General features: G+C 49.2%; 1 long non-coding RNA gene across 6 annotated transcripts in view; it reads right to left on the reverse strand.

Moving 5' to 3' along the window:
* The window catches only part of LOC128852330 (uncharacterized), a 224,749-nt gene that overhangs the window by 34,888 nt on the left and 163,778 nt on the right, over nt 1-26,083 (reverse strand). For all 6 annotated transcript variants that reach the window (XR_008450097.1, XR_008450096.1, XR_008450094.1 and 3 more), the window contains one exon: nt 1,772-2,108. This is a non-coding gene — a long non-coding RNA (uncharacterized LOC128852330). The remainder of the gene's footprint in view (nt 1-1,771; nt 2,109-26,083) is intronic.

Raw genomic sequence — 26,083 nt, forward strand, 5'->3', positions numbered from 1 at the left:
CCAAAAAATTGAGGGAAATATCATTATACACAGATACATTTGCATTTCAATTACTGAGCAAGGAGGTCCCAGAAAACTGAGGCGGCAGATCCTCGCTGTAGTCAGCCCACTCAGCCTCCGGCAGGCTGGGCACCGACGCAGAAGCAAACTGGTCATGAACATCGAAGGTACGCGGAAATATATTTTCGTTTTTCTAATCCAACAGCAGAAAGAGCAGCTCTGGGAAAACCTGGGATAGCTGAGGCAGTTACTGCTTTACAGGAACCAGCCCTTATTTTCTTCCAATATTAGAAATACATGGAATCAGCTACTGTGTAGGAAATGTTGTTATAGATGTATTTTAATATAAATTCAAGCAATAAAATCACTCTGTGTTGCTGCAGGACTGCACTGCGTACAGAGGTGTCAGTGTTGGGTTTGGGAGTTCTGGGGTGCTCAGAGACTTGATTTAGTAGTGGACAGGAACAGTTGGACCCAATCAAGGGTCTCTTCCACTCAAGCGATTCTATGATTCATGAACAATTTAGGAACATGAAAAGAGAAAAGTTCCTTTGATTTGCAAGCAGAAAGCTATAAAATTCAGTGTGTGACTGAAATTCCAATAGAGAAACACACTCACTTAGAGAAAAGCCTGACAAATGAAGTGTTGTTTCTGTAAGATTTCACTACAACACAGCAGGTGCAGCTCCGAACAAGCACCAGTGGTGGCTGCACTCGCATCACGTGGATGCACGGAGCACAAACTGTTTAATATTTGCAGTTCTGAAATTCGGGGCTTTACTTTGAAACAAGCCTTTTCCTAAACAGTATTTTCAGACTGCAGTGACAACAGCTTCATTTTGACAACAGTATTATTTTAAACAATTCTCTTCATCTAGAATCATGGAAAGGTTTGGGTAGGATGGGACCTCAAAAGCCCATTCAGTCCTGCCATGGGCAGGGACACCTCCCACTGGATCAGGGGCTCCAAGCGCCATCCAACCTGGCCTGGAACCCCTCCAGGGATGGGGCAGCCCCCACTGCTCTGGGCAGCCTGGGCCAGGGCCTCCCCACCCTCACAGCAAAACAGTTCTTCCTGCTACCTCATCTCAATTAGGAATTTCTTCCTAATGCCTCATCTACATCTTCCCCTTTCCAATTTAAAGCCATTCCCCTCATCCTGTCACTCCAGGCCCTTGGAAAAAGCCTCTCCCCAGCTTTCCTGGAGCCCCTTTCAGCACTGGAAGCTGTTTTAACTTCTCCAGTCAGCCTTCTCTTCACCAGGGTGAAGAACCCCAACTCTCTCAGCCTGTCCTCACAGCAGAGGTGCTCCAGCCTGTGGGTCATCTCCATGACCTTCTCTGAGCCCATTCCAACAGTTCCACCTCCTTCTTATGTTGGCGATTCCAGAACTGAATTTACATCATTAATTTTTCAGCAAGAAAACTTGTAATATTTTATTGCTGTTCCAAAATCTAATTTTATTTGAAGCTAAGCCTCTCAAACTGTGCAGAGGCAAGGGAGGCAAGGGAGAGGTCAAACTTTTTGGGGATTTAATTCTGCCCTGCAAACCATCCCCTGGCTGTGTGCCCAGCCCGTTCTGGCATCGAGACAGCTCAGAATTTAGGTTTTACTTTATTCTCAGGAAGATTAAAGGCTCCTGTAATGTGCAAGCCATAAGCTTGAAATATTGTCATGGACTACACTTCCAGGGTTCTTTTATATTCCCCAAATAAACTCTGCTCCTCCAGCACAGAGAAGAGGATAGAGAATAGGATAGAGGTCAACGAACCGCAGGGCTGGCAAGGTCAACAAGGAACGATCTTCTGTCTTCCCCGAGCTCTGGAGGTGGCCACTGCTGAGGTAGCACACTGAAGTTCATGTGCTGCAGGTCTCCTCGCTGCTCGTTGTGGTGGCTTTTCGGAAGGACACACTAATGAAGACAAATGAGCTGATGGCTGTCCAGTCCCTCGGTCACAGTGCTGCGGGTTTTGGAGGTTATAGTCTGGAGGAAAACTGTGCTTCCCTGGATCCAACACACCTGTGAGCATCAGGCTCTGGACCATACGGTGGACCTGGGCTGGGCAGGTGTTCCCTCTGGTCACCACTTGTAATGGCTATCGGCCTTTCTGAAAAATAGAATACCCTTGAATAAATCTGACAGCAAAGCCCTCTCTCCTCCCTGTCTCTATGAGATCATGAAGATGTGATGGGTTCATTCCTTCATTTGGTTCCTGTATATAACATAGACCTTGATGACACCCAGGACTCTGCTGAGAGACAGGGCTGGCAGGCAGAGAACAAATGCTCCTTTGCAGAACACATTTATGGCTTATGTATTTCTTTTTCCCTTTTTCATCAGTTTACTGGATGAAGATGAGACTTTTCACAGAACAGGGAAAAAGAGACAGACCCAAACCTGGAAACAGCAACACTGTCAGAGCAGGGGCTGCACTGCTTTAGAGACTCTCCCCGACTGGAGCCACTGCTCTCATGCAGACACAAACACCTGAGAGAAAACTCTTACACTGGGGCTGTCCTATTTCATATGAAACAAAAATACCTTTAGTATCCAGATCTGGAGAGTTCTTGTGAAACAGAAGATGCTCCCCACCCCTCCGCAGTCTGGTGTCCTGGCTTCTCCATCCCCTCTTCCAATTCTCCAGAAACACAGAATTGTGGAATGGTTTGAGTTGGAAGGGACCTTAAAGCCCATCCAGTTGCAAACCTATTGCGGGCAGGGACACCTCCCACCAGATCATAGAATCATTAAGGTTGGAAAAGACCTCTGAGCTCGTTCAGTCCAACTACCAACCCAACCCCACCAGTCTGCTAAGCCATGCCCCAGGGTTCCACAGCTACAAGGTTTTTGAACCCCTCCAGGGATGGACACTCCACCCCTGCCCTGGGCAGCCTCTGCCAGGGATTCGCCACTCTGTCAGGAAAGATATTTTCTAATACCCGACCCCTGGCACAACTTGAGGCCATTTCCTCTCATCCTATCACTCGTTAGATCAGATTGCTCGAAGCCTCACCCCACCAACCAGGTCATCCTGCACGAATAAGAGTTTTCAATTAAGACTTCACTGTGTCTGAAGATCCCATCCGTACATTTGCTCATTCATACAGGTTTCTGCAATAAACAGTGCCTGCTACAATCAAACCCTCCAAGCCATTTTAAGCACTCTGCATTCTGGCAGTAATGCACTTGAGCCACTCTTGACCACAACCAGCACCTTCCCCGTTCCAGCAGGGCCACCCGCAAACACCTGATACCAAGAGTCACGCTACCCAAGCATGACTGCAGCAGATTCAGTTTCTAAATCATTAGTACAGGCAAAGCCAAACCAGGTGAGCAAAACAGAAGATGGAGTTTTCCATGCACAGAGGTTCTAAAATCATTTCTGGGATATAAAATATTTCTGGGTTATAAAATCATTTTTACTGATAGTCATCACAAGTGTTTGTTACAGCTCAGTGTCTCTGCAGCAGTTGGGTCGCTTTTTTGATTAAAGCTCTCTTCACTGTCGTGTTGCTTCCCAGGTGTTGGCCACACGCGTTGGGATCGGGCTGCCATTACGGTGACGTACGGGTGGGAATGTCATTAACTTCCATAACATGCAATTATTGCTGTAAACTAATTGTAAAACGGAAAATTTTATCTCAACTGGAATGTGCATTTTCTTCTGGCTCATCAGGAGCTTATATAAAGTCTATAGCAATTATTTTATTAGATATGTAAAACTTACCTTTACAGAGCCCATGATTTTAGATTACAAATGTTCCTCTACCCAAGTGTTCCAGATGTCCTGAGCTCTCACAGGTACCCCAAGTGTATCACTGGAATAACAGATTTCTTAAGTAATATAGCAAAATTAATGATCCTCACTATGACTGCAGGCAACGGAGTTGGGGAAGGGGCTGGAGAACAAGTGTAACGAGGAACGGCTGAGGGAACTGGGGCTGTTTAGCCTGGAGAAGAGGAGACTGAGGGGAGACCTCACCACGCTCTACAAGTGCCTGAAAGAAGGCTGTAGAAAGTTTGGTGTTGGTCTCTTCTTCCAGGTCATGAGATAGGATGAGAGGAAATGTTGCACCAGGGCAGGTTCAGATTGGACATCAGGAAAGAAATTTCTTCACAGAAAGGGTTCTCAGGCCCTGGCAGAGGCTGCCCAGGGAGGTGGCGGAGTCCCCATCCCTGGAGGGGTTTGAAAGACGGGCAAACGAAATGCTCAGGGATCCGATTTGGTAGAGGACAAGTATGGGTGGACTTGATGATCTCAGAGATCTTCTCCAACCCAGGGATTCTACAATTGTATAAAATTGTCAAGAACAGCTGTTGTCCTGGGTACCCTCAGCCATCAGACCACTTCCAAGTATTCTGTTGCAGAAGAACTAAGAGCCCAACAGCAGCACTGCCGACAGAACTGAAGCACAGCTCACACAGTACAAAGTGGAAGAGGGCAAGACCGCGCAGGCGGTTTTATAGAGTCAGAACTGGTGATTGGTTTTTTTATTAAAAAATAAACTAGAGTAATAATTTCTGAATGCACAGGTCAGATACAGAGGCAGAACACTGATCCTATGAGATCCAAGAGGGCGTTTCACACCTCGGAAAGGCAGCAGGGCAGCTCCTCAAGCCCTCCCAGCAGAATCACAGCTCTCTCAAGGACTGGGGCTCCCAGACCCCTGGAACCCACACACTTTCCTTCAGGCTGGGACTGCCACCACCCACAACATCTCCTCGGCACAGAGGTTCGCACCACAGAAATGGGGCAAATGCAAATGGGGCAAGAGGGGCCAACCCAGGTCTCCACTGAGTGCCCAAATCAGTGGCACCCAGGGAGCAGTTTTTACCCAAGTGCCTACAGCTGAATTAGCACATAGATCATCAGCTTAGAGCCATTAACAACATACAGAGTTGTTTGTTAGTGGTTTGAATAAGGCAATCCCACAAGCCAAGAGAGAACCGGCACTACTTCTCCAGAAGAATGACAAGGAGAGAAAAACAGAAACAGGCAAAGAGGAGGATCTGAATTGCAGTATAGATGTCTTCCCGTGCACCTCTGGGCTGGGAGCAGGGTGAAAAGCAGGTCAGCAGGGGAAGAAGTAGACACAGAACACCCTAATAAAACAATTCCAATTCACCAGAACTGTCTGGCTTAGGTCTGTATTTCTTTTTCCTCTTTAAAAGAGGAGAGAGAAGAATGAAGGACTGTTGAGTTTGGGGGGAGAAAGGTATTAAAATAACAGTACTGATCTGTCTTTGCTGTAGGAGCTCTATAGTGACGTTCAAGCCACTTCCACTGGCAGGGGTGTGGAGGGGAATAAAATAAAGTATGAGCCAAGAAAGAGCTCTCCCTTCTTGAAGGGCCCAAGCAGGCATGGTCAGAGGGGAACCAGATGCCATTTCTGATGGTCTGCTGATGTGTCATGACAGCAGATAACATCTAAGAGATGTGTTACTATGAAAGGACATTCAAACAGAAAGGTAGCCTAAATAGAGTCACAAACTGCTCTTCAAACTCAGCACGACTCATTTGGACAGGTTCCTTCCTTTGGGATGCGCAGATAGTCCTCTCCTTCCCACTCCGGTTTTCATGCTAATGACACCCTTTGCACCTCCCACCTTTCTAAAGGTGGCCCTTCATCATACAATCAGACTGGTTTAAGTTGGAAGGGACCTTGAAGTTATCATCTAATTCCACCCCCCCTGCCATGGGCAGGGACACCTCCCCCTGGATCAGGGGCTCCGAGCCCCATCCAACCTGGCCTGGAACCCCTCCAGGGATGGGGCAGCCCCCACTGCTCGGGGCACCCTGGGCCAGGGCCTCCCCACTCTCAGCATGAAGAATTTCCTCCTACTGTCTAGTCTAAATCTTCCCCTCCCAATTTAAAGCCATTCTCCCTCATCCTGTCACTCCATGCCTTTGAAAGAGTGGTCTCTGGAAAAGCTAGATTTTTCCATTTTAATTGTATTTGCTAACAATCCTTGGGGTGCAAGCATTTTTCTTGCTTGGGATTTTCCTCCTCTGCTTTATTCTCTTTTGAGTTGCAAGAAAGGATGCAGAGAGTTGGAAAAAACCAGATTCTATTATTAAATTCCTTTAAGTAAAAGTAGGTTATGCATCCTAGGTCTACAAACTTCATTCACTTGGAGGAAAAGCAGGTTATACATCCAGAATATCCTTGTCAAATACTTAGGGGATGTTCACAAGAGTTCCAGTATAAATACATATTGCAAGTAAATTCTGAATGACATCTGGAATCTGGAATGCTCTATTTATTAGAGCTAAAAATACTCAAAGATACCTTGTGTTGCAAGTGTGTTGCCCAAATGGCATCAATGTCCTGATATAAGCACTGGACAAGGCCTGTCCATAGCTGCCTTGCACACACCTACCTGCTGAGATACAGATGGAAAGCAGACAAGTGGAACCCTTAACTGTTTCTGCTAGAAACAGCGTTTAACCCAAACTGGAAAGGATCCACTTTAACACAGGCAGTGGAATGAACTGAGAAAGCTGACTGTGCATCATGGGAAAACTTGGAAGATCACAAAAACTTAAGATATTTGTTTGGGGTTTTCTTGATTACCAGGTATGGTGTGTTCTGCTGGATCCCCCTTTGAATCCCATTCAGTCCTTACAAAATGGTTTGTTTCCCATCAATTACTTCTTAACCTCAACTCTTGGGGTATAAGAAGCCAAAATGTTTTGCCTTACAACTATACTGGCTGGTTTGGTTATTTGGACAAAGTTGTCCAGCGTTTCCCTACAGCCAGGGAAACCATGATGCCAAATTTTGGGTCTCCAAAAGTTCCTTGCAAAGCAGAACTGTGACTTCAAAACACGTCCTTCTTCCAGACAGCACAGACTCCCTGGAGAATCATCAGCTTGGTAACTGATGACATTCTCGCTCCCTTTGACTCTATCAGAAAGCCACCTCACAATCTGGGTCATCACTCAGCAGAAGGGAGTCTGATCTTCTCTGGGACCTCCTATCAGCTCCAGGACACCTGAAGTTACACCAGACACTGCATACAGAGTTACAGATGCTGTTCCATGTATCTACTGCATTACACCTACCTCTCATCCTCCATTTGAGGCTGACGGCTCTGACCAAACACAGTTTTCGCATTAGCTTGAATTTCATCTTTCTCTCACCCCAAACACGTATCCTATTCGTCAAGCTCATTTTTAAGTCTAATCCTATCCTCTAAAAGGTCCAAATCTCCTCCAACAAGGTGTTACATTCGCATTTGAATTCATAGATAGGCTCTCTGCTTCATCATGTGTGCAGAAGAGGCTTAACATCAACATTACCAGGATTCACGCAGAAAGATTAATTACGAACCGCAGGGCCAGAAACAGTTACAGGGGTGGTCAGGGAGAGAGAGCAGCTCGTACAAGAGGAAGGGAACATGGATGAGCAACATACAGGCTGGTAGCATGTGTGGTGGCTCTGAATCAATACATCACGGGTATCATCAGGGAGAGACTAGTGGCATTTAGGAGGAGGAGCAGGTTAGCGGCAGTGGGCATGAATATATAAAGCTGGAAACTAAAACACCATGAGCTTTTGAGAGACATGCATGGCCAGGGGTGTGCAGGACAGACAGTCAAACTATTTTCAGGCTGCAAGTCAAACCAAGTTGTACACATACACCCAGGTTACCTGTGACAAAATAGATCGGACACAGTGACCTTGTGCTCACCCCCTCCCCGAGCCCCACCGTCATCCTGCCATCTCCTCTGAAATCTCTCAGAGCTGACAGATCCCCGCCAAACACCTCCCTGCTGAGGAAGGGGCAGGTTTGTGACAGTAAACTCTCTTGGCAGCATACTCCTGACCTGCCGCACATCTCTGACAGCCGCGTGCGCCTGGACCTCTTGGAAACCACATCCTTTGTCTGTGCAAGCACCAGGCAGAGCTGGGAGCAGGGGCACCAGCAGCACCTGCCTCTGCCCGAGGAGACACGAGCTTCTGCCCTGCCGGTTTCACCGCTGCAATGTATTTTCATTGTGACATTCGGGAAAGCCAGTGTTCGGTGGTGTCCGTAGAGCCAGCCAGGACTGAGGAATGTTAATGGATAAATGGACCCCTGTGGCAGCAGATAGCAATTGGTTTCACTTCTGTTAATCTGGAGTCGTGGCATAAGCGGTGCTGGAGAACTGGTGTCACACGTGCAATGCATGCAGACTTCACTTAGCTAAAAATCCCAGAATCGTTAGGGCTGGAAAAGACCTCTAAGCTCATTTCAATCCAGCCCCATCGTGCCTAGTACACCATGACCTCACGTGCCATATCTACACGCAGCACAACCAGGAATTGGTGCATTAAAAACCCTCAAGCAGCTCATCACATAATGAGCTTGACAGGCCCTTTGCAGGCAGGGATGAGGTTGTATCCAACTGTGGGTTCTGCTCTGCCCTCACCCACACCTTGTTTCATGCAATCATGAGATGAAGAAACAGGGCAAAGAATCTTCTTAACTGTGTGCCCACTGGGTTCAAGTCTGCATCTTCTGCTAAAGAAGAAAAGAGAGCCAACAGATACATTTAAGGGATATTTGCCAGGACTAATAGTGATAAGCCCGTGTTGTGTTTGTGTAACAGATCCCACTAACACACAAGTATCTTAAGAAAAGAAGAGGGGTCGATGTATAATTCTAACTCACCTTAATTTCAAGCAAGAGAAATTTGGGAGACACGCAAATAGAAGCTTGAAGCATCAGGAAATGGCAAGGTGGCAAGCCAGTAGCCAAACTAGGTTTGTGAAGAGTCAGCCCTGCCAAACAAACCTGACATTCCATGAGACAGCAGAACCGCTGGGAAGGAAAGTAAGCACTTCGTTGCTTGGTTCTACAAGGACTGTGACCAGCTTACGAGACTTCCATGTCAATTTGAACAAGCTGAGTGAAAGACCAGCGAGATCTTTTGACTTTGAGGTGAGGTATTATGATTTCAATAACATTATTTAAATAATTCTCAAGCCTGTCTTGCATAGTTATGGACACAACCTCACAGCTGAGCCTCATTTCCAGTGGGCTGAGTGCTGGCCAGAGCACATGAGCCATATGACAGCATCTCTGAACCCATCTGGTCTGTGTAGCCACCAAAGCTCTGGGTTCGGAAGTCAACAAACATCCCTCTGGCTTTCACCAAGACTCATTCCCCAAGTTAGGGATCCCCCAGACACATCCTCATCCAAGCCCCTCCTTGGAGGAGAGCATAGACTGGTACAAGAAAGGTTATGGAATGGACCTGCCTGTCCCCATGACCTTCAATGAGAAGGGTTAGGCTCAGTTTTACAGTGCCTTAAACTGCCCGTTCCTCAGCCAGCAAAGCTTCAAACTGGAAAGCTAAAAATAATTACGTCCATGTGATGCAGAGAATCAGACTATGCTTGTAAGCGCTAGGTAAACTCTGAATTTTATTATTTCATTGTGTTAATCTTACTTTAATGATCAGAACCTCAGACATTACATAAAGGCATTTCATGTTCCAGCACCTGTGTCTGAGCACAAATCTCATGAAGATAATCAGGTACACAGGAATATTAACATCTTGAGTACAGACCAGCGTGCTGAAACTCAAATGCAATTCGCCCGATAAAGCAGCCAGCGCAAACATTGCCTGTATCCAAAGCAGCTCTGCAGACTTGTTTAAGAATTGCCATTCAGGATTTACTTTAAAGTATCAACACTGCCTAGTCTGTACCATGTAATTAGGAGTTAAACTCAACTACCCACAGCAACAACAGAGCAGCACTGAGAAAACCGAAACCTCGTATGCGCTAGGTTTTCAATACCTTTGTTTTAATCTGAGATTAAATGACTGTGTTCCATTACCAAAGGAATACTGAGACAGAACATAAATGCAGAGGGGCACTCAGGAGTAGGCAGCTGCTCGGGAAAACAGTTTAACAGAAATAGCAGCTCCACTGCTCAGAAATCCCCCAGAGTGGAGCTGGGAAGCTTCACAGGCTCTTGATTTAAGGAAAAAGGCACAGTCCCCACCCACCATCTCTTCCCAGACCGTTTCTATCTGCCCTCCCACTCTTCAGCGACCTCACTATCCCAGTTACACACGATGCCTTCCACTCTCAGGGAGATGAAATAACAGAAAGGTCTTCAAAGACACTTAACACAAATCAATTGCATTTCCAGCTGATGCATAATAAAAACCTGTGCAACTCACAGCCATCAGATATCCTCAGATTCATTTTGAATCCACATATTTGTGCAAGGCCACTCTGCTGGTGGCTGTAAAATCCCATGGCCAAGAAAATCCCATACCAGCATATGCTAAAAGCTGGGAACGAGAGCCAGGGGGAGGACTGCCCTGCTCAAACTCCATTTCTGACATTGCTTTAGTCACCTGCTGTCAACCAGTCACTGGTCTTAAGTCTTTAATATGAAATACTGCGATATTAATTTAATTTGAATATGAAACACTGTTTTCCTTTGAGAAAACCCTCAAGAAGCCCTACAGTGTCCAGGTCACAGAGACACCAAGTCCTGAGGCTTTGGGACGAAGTCAAAATAGCATCTGAAGGCACACATGTGAGCTTGACCACAGAGCCCAGAGGAGTAAGTGGAGGGGAAGGCTTTGCTCATAGCCCAGGCAAAGGCAAAGTCCCTGAGCAAGAGATTTCCCTTTTATGCTCTCCTCTGGTGGTTCCGAGTCCTCGCACAGTGCTTGATTCCCATGTATGAGGACACATCACATCTGTCTCATTCTTTTGCCCTTAGTGTGGTGCCCACCCAGGAGGCAGCTCCTAAGCTTGCTCTCAGAGCACAGTGTCCCATACTTCAGTCGTGACAAAAGATCATGCAGCAGCTCTTGAGTTTCATACAAAAGAGGTTTCACAGCGCCTGATGTTTGATCACTGCATTGGATTTCCAGCAGAGGAGAACAGGTCTCCAAAGCAAAACAGCTCAGCTGCACAGGGAAGAACCTGTTTGCTTTTGCTAAATACGAAGGCTTTTCAGGATTACCTCTGGGACTGGATTCCTCCCTCATTATCCAAGCGATCCGGTTGCAACCCACCCCACACGAGCTGCGGGCTAACTCCTGCATCCGCAGCACTGATACGGGCTGCAGCAGCAGCACACGTTGGCCATGCATCAGAACAAAGCACCAGCTTGGAATTCTGAACCCCCCGTGAACCCAAAGTGCTCCATCGCTTCCACTCCAGACTAACTTCTGACACTGAAGCCACACAAGGGACTCAGCTGTTGTGAAGAATCCCCTATCCTGGTGCTGGATGAGATCTTCCCAATGCAAACATCAAGAAGACTATCACAACGGCCTCATCAGCTGTGCTGTGTGCCAGGTAAATCCACCCACCTCACACCCAAAAGCAAACCCAGCTCATCGTTCAGGCAACCAGGGAACACAGTAAAGGCCACAGGGGTAACTGTCCTATGGTTTGTACTTCAATAACATAAGCCAGCCCAACGAAAGATAAACACAGCAAAACTCACTCACCTGGTTTGAAAGGCTATTCTTGGGGAGCAGCACAGCATCCAAGAGCAGAGATGATGGAGTCCAACAAACCGTGAAACAGCCGCCTCGACTCACTCCTCTCCAGAGGCAGTGACTGATAACACCACCCCGGGTGTGCTACTACTGCTCAGGCGATGTTAAAAGCTGATAACACCACCCTGAATATGGTACCACTGCTTGGGTGACGTTCAGCTTGTACCACAAGCTCCAGTCTCATACTTCAGCAAACGCAGCTCACCTCAAACCACGGTCACACCTGCACAGAGCGAGCGCCTGGGCACCACCACGCTCAGACCATGCCCTCGCTCCCAGTCCAACTGCTTTACCACAGCTCCTTATAACACAGGGCAGCCCGAAACATCTCCTCAGCACCAGCTCTAAGGCTGAGCTGCAGGGTCAGCTTTATAAAGACAGTGAAATGAGCACCTCCTCTGAAACCACCTAAACTCTCCTTGGTGTCAGCTGCATGGTGTTAAGCAGCCACTAAACACAGGTATTATTAATCAATGCGTGATCAACAGAACGACCCCAGGAGCAACTCTCCTCCCTTTGGTTTCCCCAGGCAAAGCATTAGACATTACAAGGGCATAAGTTCTAGCAGGATCCAGCTTGAACTATTGTTAAATGGTACGACGCAGTAATTTCTTTTCTGTATGTCAGAATGCTGTTATTCTGAATAAGACTGAATGAGAGCTGAGACCAGCAGCGACCTGTGCGCCCAGTCGGTGCTGTCTGAATGCACAGCCATCATTCACCCAGCTTAAAGCAATTCAATGCTGCTATTTCTCTAACAAGTTGTTTCTCTCACACAGGCTTCTATCTTCAGTCCATTTGGACATCTCAGGAAATCCATCACATCACCATCTGTAAGCGCTGAAGAACAGCTGTTGCTGGGGCTCACAGCAATGGCTTCTCTTAAAAACCCCAAAGCCCTCCAAACCACCCCATTTCCGGAGCCCTTTCAGATCAAATAAGGGGCTATTAATTAATAAGCGGCAAATAAGGGTGGTGGGACACTGGAACAGACACTGCCCACGGAGGTCGTGGATTCCCTGTCCCTGGAGGTGTTCCAGGCCAGGTTGGATGGGGCTTGGAGCCCCTGATCCAGTGGGAGGTGTCCCTGCCCGTGGCAAGAAGGTGGAATTAGATGATCTTTAAGGTCCCTTCCAACTCAAACCATTCTGTGATTCTCTTTGAAATAGAGTTTGGATTATTGTAAGCTCCAAACACACACAGGATCCAGTGAGGTATTGAGGAATATAAATGCCTTGGGTGGAACACACACATGGAGCTCTGGAGGGGACATTTGCGATGGAAACACCAGGAAGTGGGGGGATGCTGCCCTGGGATGCAGATGTCCTGGCTCAGGAGTCCCTGGCAGAGAAGCGCGGGAGCACCAGTCAGTGTTGTCAGCTGTGCATCTCCCCCCGCCCCCACAATCAAAGGGATGGTGGTTAACTGTACCCCAGCATTGCCGGACCCCCAGAGCCATCGCAGCCCCCGCCCTGCTGCCGCCCACAACAGCATGGGCTGTGCTGCAGCCAGAATTAGTAACCTGCACCAGACTGTTCTCTCACCACCATCCCCTCCATGCACTGTGCCCACTGCGTGCTCCTCCAGCTGTGGGTTTGACTGTCCCATGACTGGCACGGACTGCCTTTGCCATGGTCTCCTTCCTCAAAGCCAGTGAGCCAGGCTGCTGCACTCATGGACTGTTTCCCAGGGCAGGAGCGTCGTTGGGACCTCACCACCCACAGCAGCGCTCTGTGCCATCTGCGCTGAGCGGTTTGTTTGCAGAGCACGGCTACCTTCTGTTTGCTACCTTCAGAAATCAAATTACACGACGAGGAGCCATCACAGGGAAACGTCTCTGCCATCTTCACCGGTCCCCTCAGCTCCACGGCCTCCTGAATGCGAATTAGTGTCTTAAGCAGTTTAATCATTCATGGCAATCTGTTCATTTGTTTCCAAGAGATCATATAGCTGCACGATGCCTTCCGTGCGTTTGTTCCTCTCTAAGCTCTGACTACAAGATGGTCTTTCTCTATTTTTCTCAGATCGTTTCAGCTTCCACACTGCTGAGCTGATGCACGAGACAGCTCTGGTCCCAGAAACAGAAGATTTAGGATCGAGAGAAGCTCTGCAGAAGGACTTGGGTGTCCTGGTGGATGAGAAGCTCAGTGTCAGCCGGCAATGTGCACTCGCAGCCCAGAAACCAACCGTGTCCTGGGCTGCACCCAGAGCAGTGGGACCAGCAGGGAGGGAGGGGATTCTGCCCTTCTGCTCCGCTCTGTGAGCCCCCATCTGGAGCCCTGTGTCCCGTTCTGGAGTCCTCAGCACAGGAAGGACACAGAGCTGTAGGAATGAGTCCAGAGGAGACCACAGAAACGATCCGAAGGCTGGAGCACCTCTGCTGCGAGGACAAGCTGAGAGAGTTGGGGCTGCTCAATCTGGAGGAGAGAAGACCTATTGCGGCCTTTCAAAACTTAAAGGGGGTTTATAAGAAACGTGGGGGAAAAACTTTTTAGCAGGGTCTGTAGCAATAGGAGAGGGGCAATGGTTTTAAGCTAAAAGAGGAGAAGTTTAGATGAGATGTTAGGAAGGAATTGTTTACAGTGAGGGTGGGGAGGCCCTGGCCCAGGGTGCCCAGAGCAGTGGTGGCTGCCCCATCCCTGGAGGGGTTCCAGGCCAGGTTGGATGGGGCTTGGAGCCCCTGATCCAGTGGGAGGTGTCCCTGCCCATGGCAGGGGTGGGACTGGATGACTTTCATGGTCCCTTCAAATCCAAGCCATTCTATGACTTCAGTGAAGAAGGCTGAGTTACCCAGAGGTTGGACTCGACATCTGCATAGCTTGGAGGGGCCGAGGGGCCTGGCAGCAGTGCAGGATGCGGCCATCCCACGGCTGTCATCCCTCAGGGCCTCCCAACCCATGCCGAGCACCGCAGCGGTGGCTCTGCCGCAGGACATGCTCTGCCCCACACCAGATGGACAGTGAGGCGGGAGCACAGCCAAATGAGAAAGGATGAACCCTGCGTACTTTGAAATGAGCTGTGACGGGTAATCTCAATCTCTTGGAAAAATAAACTTCTGGGCCCTGATTTGCACCATGCCAAAGCAGCACTGTGGCCAACGCCATGCACAGGTCCCAGCCCGGTTCACTGAGACACAAAGCTTTGTTTTTCAAAGCAAAATGCCCAAAACAATGTGAATGTTTCCAGAGCCCAAATAAATGTTGGTTTTACAGAATGGGCTTCATCCAAGTTGAGATTTTGGGATGCTTTTTGTCTGGATTGTTTTTCTATTTCTGAGATATTTGCAAAAACCCCAAACCAACCCAAGCCCAAAGCAGCTCATTAGCACAAATGGACTATGAAGGAATAGCAAGGGAGCAGAATCGCATTCCAGGCACAGCTGAAGGGAGCACATTTGTCTTTGTGCAGGAAGCCAAATGGAGCTTGGCACCACCCAGGTTTCAGCTGAATCCGATGTTCCACCTTCAGCAGGATGAAGCGCTGCTGCAGTGCATCCTTCTGCAAAGCAGCCTATTCCTTCTTCGTTACTTTGGATCTCGTGCCACAATCTTTACAAAGGAAAGAATTCTTGCTACATCTGTTCTTTTTTGGTGTTCCTCCCTCCTCGCTGGAGCTCAGGAGGGCTGTCCAACCCCAAAGCAGATACAGTGCCAGTTGGTTTGTCCAGCACTAAATACCAGTGTTGCAGACTGGGGACTTGGCAAAAGGCTTCTCCACGCTCCCTTCAAAACCAGCGTCCTCAGCGTGGCCATCTGGGCCTGCAGCAGAGACCCCCAAGCTGCTGATTCTGTTCCTAAAGCACAACGAGTTATTTGCACAGAGAAGAGAGCTCCCTAGGGTTTTTTCTTCCCTGGTGACTTTTATCAATTGGTGGTCGGTATGAAAATGTACACCTGCATTTAACATCTCACCTTTTCAAACAGATATTCCAGGTCTGGCTCATGCCATTTGATCCATTAATCACTTATTTCCCTGAGTCCAGAAATAATGTTTAAAAAGTCTCTACAGTTATGGCTTATTAGGGTAAATTGCTTTCTGCAATGGCTTTATTCATTTCTCTCATGTTTTGCTGAGAACAATCTGACCAGCTGATATTTTCCCTCTTTTGTTCATCTACTGATTCCAGCAAACTGAATTGGATATTCCCAGGATTCCAAAGTGTCCTTCCTGTTTTCTTTGAAGCTATTTTTATTTCATAGATAACTAAAAAAAGTAATATTTGATGAAAATACCTGCTTTCAAGTCCAGAAACTTCCAAATTATTGGCGTTTTCTGTGAAAAAAAAAAGGATTTTTAGTCTATGACATATGCACCTCCAGTACGAGACCAGTCTGAGGGAGCTGGGGTTGTTCAGCCTGGAGAAGAGAAGGCTCTGGAGAGAGCTCTCTGATCCAGTGAGAGGTGTCGCTGCCCACGGCAAGGGGCTGGAACTCTATGGGCTTTGAGGTCCCTTCCAACCCAAACCATTCTGTGGTTCTGATATCGGACAGATCACAGCTCTGCTCTGTTTCGCACAAGCCATCAAGAGTTGTAATGAACACCCAAATTTATCAGCCCTTAGGATACTTGGTACCTAAACCATCAGCTCCTGTTGAAGCCTGAGTGGGAGACTCTCCTTGGGCGCTCTCAGCAGGCTGCAGCAACAACGTGCCAAACATTTACTGGATTACTTGGATTATGCATCCCCATTGTCTCCAGGTGGACTCTGAAGTGCTTTTGCGAGAAGAACTCTGTCACCAGAATGAATTAATCATTTTATTGCTGAGCAGATATGAAGCAAAAGGCGAATGGCACGTTCGTTCAAAAATTCCTAGCAACGCACCACATGCTGCTATGGTTCCAGCAATTAATTTGATGGTTCGTGCGAGCAGCCTGGCTTTGAACTGGGCAGAGCCCAATTCACTGGAGAGCGTGGGCTGAGGCTGTCAGCCCCATCCTGCAGGGCTGATGGGAGCAGGGGTGCCAACACTGCTCCCCTCCCACAGGTCCCCAGGAGAGCTTTGCCGAGGGGAGCCCTTCTCACTGTCCACAGCTGCATGAAGGGAGGTTGTAGAGAGGTGGGTGCTGGGCTCTTCCCCCAAGTGACAGGCAACAGGACGAGAGGAAATGCCTCAAGTTGTGCCACAGCAGGTTCAGATTGGACAGAAGGAAATATTTCTTCACCAAAAGGGTTCTCAAGCACTGGCAGAGGCCGCCCAGGGAGGTGGTGGAGTCTCCATCTCTGGAGGTTTGGGGTCCCTTCCAAGCCAAACCATTCCATGACAGCTGATGGCTGTACCAGCAGAGCACCAAAGCCTGTTGCAAAGCAGGTATTAGTATTTTGGTGACCAGCACTGGTACAGGTGTCCTGAACTTGAGTCTTGGACAGAGTTCTGCAAAATGAACACTGACAACCTGCTCCTGATTTATTGAAGAGCCTTGTTTTTAACATTCAGCTCCATTTGACATCACAGGCATGAAAACCAGGAGCCCAGATCTCCACATTATCCTTGGGCAACAAAAATAAGAAAATGCAAATTTGAGTCCACCCCAGTTCTTGAAGGGCAATGTTGCAAAACATTCCTGAGCCACGTTGTTCAGATCTTCTTGTACCCTTCTTTGGCTGCTATTCAGTCACTCTCTCAAAAATCCCCCCAGTTACGAGCACTCTGACAAATTTCAATGTCATGAGCATATTTTCAGGGTTCGTGCTAAACCTGGAGAGAGAATCTGCCCCAGGAACCTGAGCTGCTATCCTCCCAGTCCAGTCACCCAGGATCCAAATTTCTTCTCTTGCACCTGCAAGTGATTTCATGGAACAAAAGTGATGTTCAAGAACCTGATGAATTGGTGCCAGCAGGGATGCAGCAAACCAACCTGGGGCTGCAGAAAGGCAGAGATGGAAGAAAAAGAAGCCTCTTCATAGAATCACTGAATGGCTTGGGTTGGAAGGGACCTCAAAGCTACAGCTTCTTCTTAACTGAACCTGCTCATCTCAAGCACTGCCGGAGGGGAAGGTGCTGTTTGTTAGTGACAAGCCATGCGTGCAGCCTCTTCTTCTGCTGACCTCTTGTCCTTCAGAGTGGAAAACACCCCTAATTCCAGCTCCCTCACAGCAGGCACAAATCCCATGCCCACGGCTGGCAACACTGTGCCATGCAAGCAAGAACACAGGTTCTGCTGTGGCTTCACAGTGCAGGGAGTCTTAAGCAGTGGCCTTTGCCTTCCTTCCCAACCCCATTATCGGAGTAACCTTTAACAAAGAGCCAAAGTCATTGAAAGCTTTATTAAGCGTCTCAAGCGCACAGTGCTCCGTGCTCAGCCGTCCCTCTGCCAAGCTGTGGCAGCCCTGGGGCTCTGCTGCAGAGCGCCGCAAACATGAGAAGATCATTAGCTGCTCAGAAATGATCCCCATGGTCTCAGTTTGCATTTAAAAGAGTATATCCTTAGCTCAAATAGAGGCTTATCAAACAAAGGGTAAGATGAGCTTATCAGCCAGAGAGCTGTCAATATTACTTAACTTCAGAGTTGATTCAGAAGTTTCAAATTATAGTCATCACGGATAATCTCTAATTTAAAGCAGGGAGCGCTTTGTGAACACAGACTTACGATTTCTTTTGAAATACGGAATAGTGATAAATAGCAAATACAGCCTGAGAACATACGGACAGAGGCTTTTGGTCATCCTCGCTGCTGAGAATCTCCCTGTGTTCAAGAGACCAGTATTGCGTGTTGTGGGCCATGTTCAGTGAAAACGCGGGGTCTTACTGAGTGAAACAGATTCTAGGCAGGACCAGGAGCCAGCAGGTTGGCTCTGAGTCTACCCCAGGTGGAGCAGACACCTTTTACTCATTGTCAGGAGGGGACTAGCAGGTAGGATTTGCCAGGGAAACATTGCAGGTGAGGCTCCAGGGCTCTTATTTCCATGACTGCCCAATCTCATCTTGCCCTCCAAGAGCACCAGCCAAAGCCACTGCAGAGATACTTCAGAACCCCGTGCAGGAGGTGCTGCTGGTGCCTGGCTCCTGCCTTTCTGACATCCCACCATAGTCTCACTCTTGTGAAGAGAGCAAAAGTTTTATAACTCACTCAGGCTTACACGTTTGGTAACTCTAGCTTTACTAACAAAGTTTCTGCTGTGATGCTCCAGTGGGAGGTGTCCCTGCCCATGGCAGGGGTTGAAACTGGATGGGCTTTAAGGTCCCTTCCAACCCAAACTGTTCTATGGTTCTATGATGTAGATCAGCAAACTGGGCCACAGAGAAGATTATGAAACGCTAGATTCCCAACAGAGAATATGCATCACCTGTAGCTGGTGACAAGTAATCGAGCTGCTGCTTTCATCCAACCCAATCTAGCCCAGTTATCACCCTGATGGCCATCACCTTGATGGCTTCCAGGATGCAGAGGGGTTAGCAAGAAAGGCCAGCAGGCTGTCAGGTGTCTGCCAGGTCTGCCCATTCTCCCCTTCCGCCAGGACATTGGGCAGCCTCCACCCAGCTGTGACAGTTGGTAGGGCCATCCCTCCATGGTGGGGAAGTCATGAACAGCAGCTCCACTCAGGATAATTTTCTAGCAGGCACCGTTTGCATTCAGAGCTCATTTTGACCAGAACGTCTAACCTCCTGGACCAAGGTCATTAGCTTCCGGGGGAAAGAGGGGTTGAGCAAGGCAAAAGCTTTAAATCTTCACATTTTTAAGCTATCCAAAGCAGTTGTTCAGACTCACAGAATAAAATGACATGTTTGTTCAAGCCCAGCAGAACTTCACCAGAAGGGTTAATAAAGCAGAGGTGAGTCCCAGGGAGCACAGCCCAGGCTCTCCAGTGAACCTTTGTGCAAGCAGACACAAGCAGAGGATGTTGTCTCTACAGTGTCCTAAGGTTACAGAGCCAAAGACAGACCTGACTCATGCTGCTTCCCATGTGTCAGGATAAGGCATAAACAACAAAGGATCAGGGCAATTTTTTGTCACAAAGATCAACCTCAGTTTATCTCACTGTGCCTCCAGTAGGCTGCTGCTCAATATTGGCTTTGGCATTTCCATGCAAGAGAACAAGGCAGTCTGACAGTCACAGGCAGCAAGGACACCAGCCTTGGCAGCAGAAGGACCCACCTGAGGAGCACCTTCTACAGCGTGAACAGACCATTGCTCTAGCTCTAATCAGGTAGGGCTGTGATTCAATCTAAGAATAATCTTTGCCAACTGCCACCGAGTCAAAGCTGGCCTGGCAGCCTGACCTCAGTGCTGGGGAAGATTATGGAGGATGCCTCATCCCTAGAGGTGTTCAAGGCCAGGTTGGATGAGGTTTGGAGCAACCTAAGTGCCAGGTCCTGCACTTGGGACATACCAACTCCATGCAACGACCTAGGCTTGGGGAAACATGGCCGGAAAGCTGCCTGGCAGAGAAGTACCTGGAGGTGTTGGTCAACAGTGGCTGAACATGAGCCAGCAGTGGCCCAGGAGGCCAAGAAGACCAAGGGCATCCTGGCTTGGACAGCCATGGTGTGGCCAGCAGGAGTAGAATCTTTCTTTAGGCTGGCACACGGAGTGATAGGAACGCACCACAATCACTGCCACACACAGCACATCCCTCAATCCCCTCTTTGTTGCAGTTAGGTCTCAGCCTTCCCTCTTCCCGAGCCCCCGAATGTTCCTTCCCTATGGTTCTGTGTTCCTCTCTCCACCCCTGGTGATGGGGGCAGAAATGCCCTCTGTGAAGCTGGTGGCAGAATGTTTAAGCCAATCCCTCCGTCTCCTCTCCGTCTCTTCTCTCTGCACTAAAGAGATGGGAAGGTAAATTAAGCTTTAAAAACACCCCCAGCTGTTGCCGAGCGTCGCCCAGGGCAGCCCAGGCAATAGAGGAGGGCGTTTTATTTCAGTGCCAGACCCAGAGCTGCGTGTCTGCAGCCAGCCTGCTAATTCCCGAGAGGAAGAATCCCTTTCCCGCTCTCCATGGGCGGTTGTAAAGATTCAAACACGTGACAGAAAATGCCATAACACTATCATTCTTCAAAAACAAAAATAGAAACAAACATCTCTGCCATAGCAAAAACTGAAATTTAGCTTTGTTAAATTCAATGGCACAGAGGAAAAATCTTGGCTCAATGCATTAATGACCTTACAAATATTCCTGTTTCTCCAGCGTGGGGAAGGTCTGGCCGGGAAATCACACATTAAATGCTGTATTCAATTATCCAGCCATAAATATTCACCTAAGTTACTCATGTCCTAAGAAGCCACTCTTTTACAGAGGAAGAACAAGTTTTACCTTCACTTCATTGCCCTCTGGTGTAGAAGAAGGGGCATGCACTGCCACTGCCACCACCGCTGTCACCACTGCCACCACAGCCACCATCATCGCCACAACCACCACTGGGCACTGCCACCACTGCCACTGCTACGAGCACCACCAACACAGCCGCTGCCACCACTGCAGCCACAGCCACCACCAAACCGCTGGGCACAGCCACCACCCGGCGCTGCCACCATCACCACTGCCACCACCGCCACAATAACCATTGGCACTGCCACCACTGCCACTGTCGCCCCCACCACTGCAACCAGGCACAATCACAGCTGCCACCGCCAGGCACAGTCACAACCACTGCCACTATCGCTGCTGCTGCCACCACCACCACCAGGCAGCAGCTCCCTCTGCCCCAGCACCCGTTGAAGCTGCCAGGAACTCTGCCCTCCTCGCCCCATGGGATCATGCGCTGGTGGACAATACTGGAGGCAGCCGAACACGGCCACGGGGCTCTCTGGAAATGAATAAATACATGGGCTGTTGGTAAAAGACAGTGAATTACAGTGAAGGTTGTCTCTGAGATCAGAAAGCGTGCAGCCAGCAGGAGCAGGGCAGGGATTGTGCCCCGGCACCCAGCGCTGGGGAGACCACACCTCAAATCCTTCAGTTTTGGGCCCCTCACTCCAAGAAGGACTTTGAGGGGCTGGAGCGCGTCTGGAGAAGAGAACGGAGCTGAGGAAGGGGCTGGAGCCCAGGGGTTCTGGGAGTGGCTGACCTGGGGCTGTTCAATCTGGAGAAAGGAGGCTGAGGGGAGACCTCATCACCGTCTACAACTGCCTGAGAGGAGGTTCTGGTGAGGTGGGTGCTGGGCTCTTCCCCCAGGTGACAGGGGATGGGACAAGAGGGGATGGCCTCAGGTTGCACCAGGGGAGGTACAGATTGGACATCAGGAAAAATGTCATCATGGAAAGGGCTCTCAGGCCCTGGCAGAGGCTGCCCAGGGAGGGCGTGGAGTCCCCATCCCTGGAGGGGTTTAAAAGCCGGAGAGACGAGGTGCTCAGGGATCTGGTTCAGCAGTGGAAAGAGACAGTTGGACTCAATGATCTCAAAGGTCTTTTCCAACCAAAGAATTCTATGATTTAAGATACAGTGCGGTGTCATGGTGAAATGGATGTACAATGGTTTTATGGGGAGAAAAAAGCTCATTCTAATTAAAACCAAGAAAAGGGATAAACATTCCAGTGAGATTTTTGTCATCAGACAGATCTTCGTGGGAAAAAGCCCCTCCCACGTGATGTTTTTCACACAAATTGTTTATGGTACCGTTGATGGGCACTGGCTCCCCATGCTGAAAACCTCTTGGGTTCTGCTCTTTGGCCAAGAGATTCAGGACAGTAAATCCTTCATGGCATGCACTGCCTGGTGCAGACGGTGATCAGAGCTGACACAAAACCATGGAAGAGAGATGAAAAGTAAATGTTGTTCCCTTTAATTTGACGGAAAGGAATTTTTCAAGTATTACCATGTTCTGTTCAGATTAACTTATCTCTGCTTTGCCACAGAAGCCCGAACAGCTGGAGGGAAGCAAGGAGGAAACCGAGTAAATAAATACAGGAGTAAACAAATAAATAAACGCGAGATGATTAAGTTTTTGTGTTCAGATTTTACCAAGAGCAAAAACAAAAGGAGATTTGAAATGTTGTTATGCACAACCGGTTCTGCTAAAGCAAAGAACATATTTTTAAACACAGATTTTTGGGGTGAGAGGTTCAGCGCCCTGGCTGTGCTGCGGGGCAGAGGAGCACAATGTCCCATCAGCATCTCCCCGTCTCCTTGGGAAGGGGTGGGAGGGTGTCCATGGCTGGCACTGCCCAGGGGTGCCCTGCTGGGCTCGGGGTGCTGGGCAGTGGCAGGGGCTCCACACAGCTCCTGCATCCCAAGTTGCGAGCATCTTGCAGGCTGCGAGTACCATGAGGTGCTCGTGGGCTGGTGGCCAGAAGAACTTGGCACCAGGAGCCTTTCCCTGGGCTGCCCTCAGCTGCCACACAGTGCAGAGGTTCAGCAGCAAGATGGCAACGAGTCCAGAGGACGCCATGGAGATGATCCGAGGGCTGGAGCACCTCTGCTCTGAGGAGATCTTAGAGCAGCTTCCAGTGCTGAAAGGGGCTCCAGGAGAGCTGGAAAGGGGCTCTGGATCAGGGAGGGCAGGGACAGGATGAAGGGAACAGTTTTCAGCTGGAAGAGATCTTTGGGAGAAATTGCTGTGAGGGTGGGGAGGCCCTGGCCCAGGGTGCCCAGAGCAGTGGTGGCTGCCCCATCCCTGGAGGGGTTCCAGGCCAGGTTGGATGGGGCTTGGAGCCCCTGATCCAGTGGGAGGTGTCCCTGCCCATGGCAGGGGATGGAACTGGATGGGCTTTGAGGTCCCTTCTGACCTAAACCATTCAATGATTCCATGATTCTATGATCTCTGAAGGCACTCACCTGCTGCCTCCTCCAGTGTCATTGGTGAGAAGGAACAGCCTTGACGGAACGCTGACTCCCAAAGCTCCATGTGAGCTCTGATATGGGGCCAGGGGAGCCATGGCTCAAGGATGCAGGAGCCGCTTGGAGCCCCTCTGCTGCCTAGCGTGCACCTATTTATGGAGGTTCTGCAAATCCCTTGGAGATGTGAAACCCGAAGCTTCAGAAACAAACCCCCAAAGCTCTGATGGAGCTGGAGGGCAGCACATTGCAGCCCTGCTTCCCTGGTTCTTTGGTACAAACCAACATCTGCTGTGCCCTGGCTGTGCTGCCAGGCGCTTTCATCAGGGATGCACTGCTCAGGCTGATATATTTTAAGGCTGAGCACAGCAGCGTGCTGAGAGCCCAGCGCAGCCCCCTGCAATTTATGAGAGCACTTTCTCCTGGCACATTATCGCACACAATCCTGCCACTGCCTTCCCCTGCAGGACCACTTCTCTGCTGGAAGGTTTGCAAATCTATATCTTAATTTGATACCAGCTGCTAGCGGCGTCGCGTTGACACCTCTAGATCATTCCCCTTCTCAGGCTACAAGCTGCACTTAAAAGTTTTTCTAAACGTATTTATTAAAAATAAATCAGATCATATAAGGTTTGCTAGACCATGAGGGGGTTTTATAGTCTTGGGGGTTTTGAGCCTCACAAGAAAGACGGTTACTGCTAGAATTTCTGCATCTCGTGCTTTTAGGAAAGGGAAATAAGGACTTTTACGGCTGTAATTGCAGAGGGGGAACCAGTAGTCCCCCCTGGGGCCCTTCTGCACTACAGGAACAGAAGGTTCCTCTGGCTGGAGCACAGTGGTTGGTGACTCTGGTTATCCAGCACCTCCCAGCTGGAGCTGGAACATCCCAGGCAGCTGCAGCCAGAATTGTCAGTGGTCTTGGAGAGAACCCTGCTCAAGGTGACAGGGTGGGAGGGCAAGGCTGCAGGCATGTGGTGCAGAGGCATCAGCACATGCACCCAGTTACCTCTCCCATGGATGCTTCTCCCATCAGCTTTGCTCCTTGTAACACTCTGGACTCCCTCTGTGCCTCTTTTACTGAAATTCATCCCTGCCAGGGGGAAAAGACCGAGAGTGATTCCCAAGAAGAACCATCAGCAAGATCCTTGTACTGGACAGGCAAGGGAGGAGGGAAGAGATTGCTTCCCAAGGTTTTGGAAAGCTTTGTGTAAGGACCTGAACTCTGAGAGCACGGTCTGTGCGAGGGATCACAGCTGTGCTGCAATTTGATTCTTCCTCTGCTGAGCTTCTTTTCAGCAAGAAAGGAAGCGGTGAGTGCGTGCGATGCTGCTCCGGGCGGGTGGCACAGAAGGCGATGGGGAGGTGGAGGGTACCTGTTAGCAGCCCCGGAGCCAGGGCAGCCCCCACGGCCAGTGTCTCTCAGCATTACAGCATCTTTCACACACCTTCCAGGCAGCATTAGCAGAACTCGCTCTGCAGTGGAGGCTGAGAAGCCCGCAGCTTCACCGTGCGTGATGCTTCCCAGATCCTTCAGAAACCAAACCTGGAGGTAGGGCTCTGCCCTGTCGTTGCTTCGAGATTTTTGGGAAGGTTCACCTGCACAACTGACTTTCCCACACAAGACATACTGAACCAACTTCCCAGCCTCCCAGCGCCTCTTTTTCAGGGAACTGCCTGGGTACCCCCTCTCCATCCCCTGTAAGATACAATCCAAAAGCTCTTGACCACCTCAACAGCTTTGGGTCTGGGCTCCAGCTCTTCCCCACTGTGAGCTCTGCATGTGAAGCAGTGGCTAAGGCGACAGGTTGTAGATCACCGTGTGCTAGCACACAACAAACCAAAAAAAGGCAGCAGTTCGCTTTTTTCTGCATGGATTAAGTAGCCACTCATAGATATTAGCACATCTCCTATTCCAGTGTCAGCACAGGAATAGCTTCACAATCCCAAACACGTCAGAAATTAAATGAAAGGAGATACGAAGGATTTGTAAAGCCCAATAACAGAGAATTGGAAACTAGCAGAGAAGAACAGATGAAGATACCATTTTTTAATAATGGGATTATATTATCTGCTATTCTGAGATATCCAAAACCCAATTCATTTTTTAGTATGACTTGCCATACTAATCGCGAGTCACGGAGGCTAACAGAGAGCTCGCACGGTCTCACAGCACAGGGATTGTGCTGAGGGACAAGACGAGGAAAGGGCTGGGGCAACAGACAGCCCAGTCCTTAAGGCAGAACACGTAAGGATGCTCACTTGGTAGCCTTGGTGCCTCGATAAACTGGAAGGAGGCTTATGTGCTGACAAATGAAAGGATACTTTCCATGCCCTTGGAGGAATAGACTATTTTTAGTCTCTAAACAGCAAATAACAGGGTTTGGTTGTTGGTCACGATTCAAACGTGACACAATGTGTTCACACAGCAGTGAGCGATTTCTTACTCCACACTCCTGCAATTAACACGCAAGCTTTAGGAAATGCTATCGCAAACCCTTCACAGCAAGGCTGCTGCGCTGGAAGCACCTCACCGGAGACCTTGCACCGGCCCCGCTGCCTGCTGCAGCCTGGCACCGCACAGCACCCCTCCAAAAACATCAGTTGGTGCAGCAGGACCACATGCCCCGTGGTGCAGTCAAGGTCTACAGTTGCATCATGTTAGTCTGCGTTACTTCTTCCTCCTCAGCCTGTAGAGAAGGGACCCATGAAGCTCTCTTGAAGGAGGGGACCTGCCAAGAGACCGGTTTTATCACATGTTTTATCATTACCTTAAAGCACAGGTTTTGGGGGCAGAAGAGGGTGGGCATCAGCTTGCTCCACTCTTCCAGGGCAGCCTGGATTCTCCTTG

Source organism: Cuculus canorus, chromosome 5 (genome assembly GCF_017976375.1).
Source record: "Cuculus canorus isolate bCucCan1 chromosome 5, bCucCan1.pri, whole genome shotgun sequence".
In the NCBI taxonomy this organism is placed as follows: domain Eukaryota; kingdom Metazoa; phylum Chordata; class Aves; order Cuculiformes; family Cuculidae; genus Cuculus; species Cuculus canorus.